Below are 5882 nucleotides of genomic sequence, written 5' to 3' on the forward strand. Positions count from 1 at the left end.
TTTCTCTAATGTCTCTCATACCTCTGTTGGTGACATCAGATCCATAACATGATACATCATCTCATCTGATAGACAAAGCCTTATGGTTTCCGCAGGCTTCTCCTTCAACTCTTCCCAATCCAGTTGATCCATACCCTCTGGTTTATTCTCATGCAGCGCCTTTGATAGACCTTGTTGAGCCAACACATCCTTAACCCTCCTTTGCCACAATCCGAAATTACCAGTTCCATCGAACTTCCCCACCTCGAATTTGGCACCTGGGTTAAGAGCCATCTGATACCAATTGTTGGGAACAAGCGAACAATCAAATAGTAAAGAGTATAGAGACAAGAGAATAACACAAGAGATTTGGTAACGAGGTTCGGCCAATTGTGCCTACGTCCCCGGGAGCGTTGAGCGGCTACCACTATATATTATTAGAGAATAAGGATTAGTGTTTTACTATTCTTCTCCTTGTTACATTAGGTTTACATAACATCAATATATATAGCCCTCTACCCCAACCCCTTTACATCAGCCCAAGCCCATAACTTATATTGCTGTTATCTAGAGATATAAGTCATTGCACAACAATCTTTATTGGCTTGATAAACATGGAAAATCATACTCACTCTACAAATTTTGGATATATTATAATTTTTTAATCATTATCAATTTATCAGACATATATTCAATTTTTTTTAAGGAAAGTCACATGATTATCTGCTTCACATCAATGACTTGATAAATATAAAAAGTCATATCCACTCTACAATTATGGGTATTTTTATACAACCCTTACATTTTGGTCTCCTGAAAATCAGGAAAATGCAATAAAGTATTTATAAGTAAATTCAAATAAATTCTGAAAATGTAAATCACACGATTATTTCGTTTACATTATTTTCTTTATAAAATCACATGATTATCAATTCCACGTTATAATTATGAACATAATGGTACAATCCTTATACTTCAGTCAGTCTCCTGAAATTTGAAAAAAGATATATTAATCATTATAAAACAAATTCAAATTAATTTTTAAAATAAAAAAATCATATGATCATTATTTCTTTCACTTCAAAAGACTTGATAGACATGGAAACATATCAACTCTACAATTTTGGACAAACTTCTAAATTCGTGTTTTTACTATCAACAAAATTTCAAAATATTATAGTTCCTCATATTATTAAATATAAATAACTAACATTTTTAAAATATCATTGTAATTGAATAAATATTATTTATAAAATTTTATTTTCATAAATTAAATTTATATACTAATGATTTGTGTTCCTACCATAATTCATAAACATATTGGAAGATCCATGAATGGTTCAATATGTCAATGGGCTGACCAGCGGAAGAGAACCAAAACTCATAAGGCCCAAAGCATGGCTAGAGGCCCAGACCACACACATTAGCCCATGAGGTAACTTATAGGTCAAAACTACCTTAAGGGGTCACGTAGAAGCAGTCATAGACATAAACATAAGCTTGCAAATGATTAATTAAAAGGATAAGAACATGTTATCATGGTTGTTAACACATGGTAAATCCACCCCAATTAACATAAATAAAGGAGGTTAATACATGGGAAATATCTTTATTATGATATTTGATCAATCATCTCTTGACTGATCTCTAGCCATCTTCTATTTATATAAATATTGACTTGAGCCCAAGCCTAATTTCAACTTTGTTCATCCCATATCGCTTCTACTAGATTGTTATATCAACATTGGCATTAGTTACGTGGAATCTACACCATGCAAAATGCTAGAAGATAAGCTCACCATTGCGACTATGTTTATGGGGCTAAACACAACAACTACCTCACCCAAAATGCCCCATCGTATCATTGTGATCTCAACTTCAACTTTATAACCAAGCTAATCGAAACCATTCATTCCTATTAGCGAGAGCACTACCAAACACCATCACAAATGCCTAAATATCGACAAATTAAGAATTATGTGTATGGTTGGAGCAATAGGAACGGTTGGTCCAATGACAAGCCCAACTATTGTAAAATATACAATAGACTTGGATCGATAAAGGAAAATATACTATATATCACTCATCTAAAAACAACACTTGAGGCTAAATCGAAAGGTGTATCACATGCTCCGTCACGCATTCGGACTACACACTTGTATCAACTACTGGTCCCAAAGCATGAAATCACCTTAACCGTTGAATGTGGGGCAAGACATCTATTTACACCAAGCATCATGGTGCTCATATTGCAATTCCACTTGAACCGCCCGTCCAACATAGACAACAATGATATGATGAGAGACCTGGAAGACCACCTTAATGAATTCGAAGCCTCCATTTTTTTTATAAGTGTTAAATTTCCATACTTTAACATCATCTTTCATTCACTTTTAGCTCAAGCACTCGTCAAAATATCGAGAAATTGCTCTCTAATTTAATATATTGTGCGATTTATCCGATTTTACCTTTTAGAATGTTTGAGCAGACCAAAACCAAAGGAAACAATTAAAAAAGACAAGTTTCCGAAAAAAAGAAGCTTGGGCTTAGTGCAGAAGCCACATCTAGTGGAATTGATAGGACAGAAAGGCGACGCTCAAGACATGAGTCACACTGAGTGTAATTGACATATAAAAGGATCTACGTTGAGTGAAATTGAGCTACATTCCCTATCCATATTTTGCCGAGCGGATCAACTTCGCCTATCACTATAAGCCAATTTCGCCCGACACAACTTGGCTAGATGAAGCGACCAGGCCAAACTATGCGAAACACCACCTCTTCATTGAGCAAAGAATGAAAAATTCAAACTCTTTAAAAATGGATTAGATTGGGTATTTTACACACTCACTCTAGGAGCACTATTAATGCTCGAAATTCTTAGTTTACTTAGGCCTCAAATTAAGGTGTAGAAGCAAGAGGGAAAGATTAGTAGGATTGGTTATACTTCGTGAGAAGGTAATTTCTTCTCATATGAGCTTTATTTCTATTTTCTATCTTTGTATTCAGGAACCATAACAATAAGTAACTAAACTTCTTTCTTGTTGCGATTAGATGTAATATTAACTTGTATATACTTTGATTTTGATTTATGCTTATTTGTTACTCTTCGATTCTTATGAGTTATATTTATGCTTAATATTCACTTGAGGTTGATTCCCTTTTTGTATACTATTTAGATTGTGAATGTATGAATGAATTCTCATTCTATTTCAACTTTTTAATAGCTCATCTTATTGGAATAATTCCTAGGAATATATAATATCAATATGTCACAATTTGTATGTTGTTGTTATAGTTACTAGGAATAGATCTATATTAATAACTTATAACTCTCAATTTGGTTAACATAAGTTGCTTAGAATAGAGTTATGTTAATGAATCATACGTCTTAATTTTGTTAGTATAGTTGCTAGACGCAAAACTATAATGAGCTACTAATTTGACTAAGGAATTAGGGGTTAATATCATTGAAGTGTTAAATAAATTCTCAATTTTACAAGAAAATGCACTATGAATAGAGCTTTGTTTGTGGATCATAATTATTAATCTTGTGAATAAAGTTGCTAGGAATAGAACTTTATTCATAAGCTATTAATTATCTAAAGAGTTAGTGGTTAATATCATTGATGTTTTATTTTTATAGTGAAAGAAACATAGATCGGAGAATAGCTATTACTAAATAGTGCGTATGGATAGTGAATAATAAAGTGCAATCTATAACTTTATTCTAGATATTTATCAAAATCGTTATTTAGTTTAATAGTGCAACCAAATTTCTCAACGAATTCTATTTAGGATAACTATTGATAGTTCAAAAACTTAATATCAAACAAATCCTTATAGATTCGACAATTCTTTATACTTCACTATACCAGAATTGATATTTAACAATGTCTATTCAACAACGCTTATGTGTCGAATTCTATTAAACGTAAGGCGAAAGAGAATTAACATCGCTTATTGAAGCAAACACTTTTAAATATAACACATTTAACATCGCTTATTGAAACAAGCGTTGTTAAAGGACATACTTCATATATTTAACTGCACTTGCATACTTCACTAACTGCTTGTGCCAAGTCTGGTATAGTATAAACCATAGCATATATCAAGCAATCCATTACACTGGTGTGTGGAACCTTTGACATGTACGTCTTCTCTTCATCCGTCTTTAGACACTAATCTAGGGAAAGCTTGGAGTGATTTACCAATGGAGTGCTCACTACTTTAGCATTGCTCACATCAAATCTCTCTGATATTTTTAACATAGCTTTTATGGGAGAGCCATAGTTTTCCAGCTCCCATATCCATGTGAATCTCCATCCCAAGAATCTTGGTAGCAGCCCCTAAATATTTCATGTCAAAATCCTTACCTAACATGACTTTTAGCTCATTGGTATCACTCAAATGATTAGCAAAAATCAACATATCATCAACATAAAGTAACAGAAAAATAAAAGAACCATCATCAAGGTTTCTCACATAAACACAATAATCATACTCACAATGTTTGTAACTAAGCTTCAACATATAAGTGTCAAACCACTTGTACCAGTGTTTGGGAGATTTCTTCAACCCATATAGAGACTTCTTTAACTTGTAAACCAAGTGACTCTGTCCAGCTGCACTGAACCCTTATGGTTGTGTCATGTAAATTTTCTCCTCGAATTCACCATGGAGAAAGGCGGTCTTCACATCCATATGTTCTAAGTGCATATCCCAACGGCTACCAAGGCAAGCACTTCACTAATAGAAGTGTGTCTCACTACTAGGGAGAAAATCTCATTGTAGTCGATCTCGTTTTGCTGTAAATACCCTATTGCTACAAGACGAGCCTTGAACTTTCCCCTTATTTTTCTAATGTTGTTGGCTTCCTCTTGTACACCCACTTGCACCCAACTGCACACTTGTCTAGGGGTAATGAGACAAGCTCCCAAGTTTGGTTCTTCTGTAGTGACTCCATCACCTCCATCATGACACTCATCCATTGTTCTTTCTCCTAAACTGATATGGAGAGCAACTGAAGCCATATCCTCAAAGCCATATCTATTTAGAGGTTTGATAGGATGCCTATCCCTGTCTCTAGCAAGTAGATACTCCTGCACACATGAACTCTCCGCCTAAGAATCATGTTCTTGACTTGAACTAGTGCATGGTTCCTTGCCATTATTTACCTCAACTCTTTCATTGCTCACTGGAATCATATTTGATCCTAAAGTCTCTCTATTTGGCCTGGGCACCTCTATCAAAACTGTCTGTTTCAGCATGAAGTCTTCATCAAACATTGCATCTCTACTCAACACCACCTTTCTGGAAATTGGATCCCAGAACTTAAACCCCTTCACACCTTTCGTATATCCAATGAAGATACACCTCTTTGACTTAGTATCAAGTTTAGATAGTTCATCACTAGGTATATTTACATAAGTAGGACAACCAAATATGCGTAACATATTATAATTGACTGGGTTACATGTCCATACTTCTTTTGCAACTTTACCATCCAATGAAGCTCGTGGTGATCTATTGATGACATAACATGCCATACTAAGTGCTTATGCCCACAATCCTTTAGAAATTCCAGCATTTAGTCTCATATATGTGGCCCTCTCTATAAGAGTTCTATTCATTCTCTCTACAACACCATTCTGTTGAGGAGTCTTGTTCACTAAAAAGTGCCTCTAAATACCATGTTCCTCACAAAATTTCTGAAACTGTTTGTACTCCATACTATTGTCTGACCTCAGGTATTTGATTTTTCTACCAGTGTGGTTCTCTACCTTTGCCTTCCAAACCTTGAATTTGACGAAGACTTCTAACTTATGCTTTAGAAAATATACCTAGACCTTGCGAGAAAAGTCATCAAAGAAGGTAACAAAAATACCTAGAACCTCCTATGG

This window comes from Lupinus angustifolius, unplaced genomic scaffold, assembly GCF_001865875.1.
Source record: "Lupinus angustifolius cultivar Tanjil unplaced genomic scaffold, LupAngTanjil_v1.0 Scaffold_118, whole genome shotgun sequence".
NCBI classification, from domain to species: domain Eukaryota; kingdom Viridiplantae; phylum Streptophyta; class Magnoliopsida; order Fabales; family Fabaceae; genus Lupinus; species Lupinus angustifolius.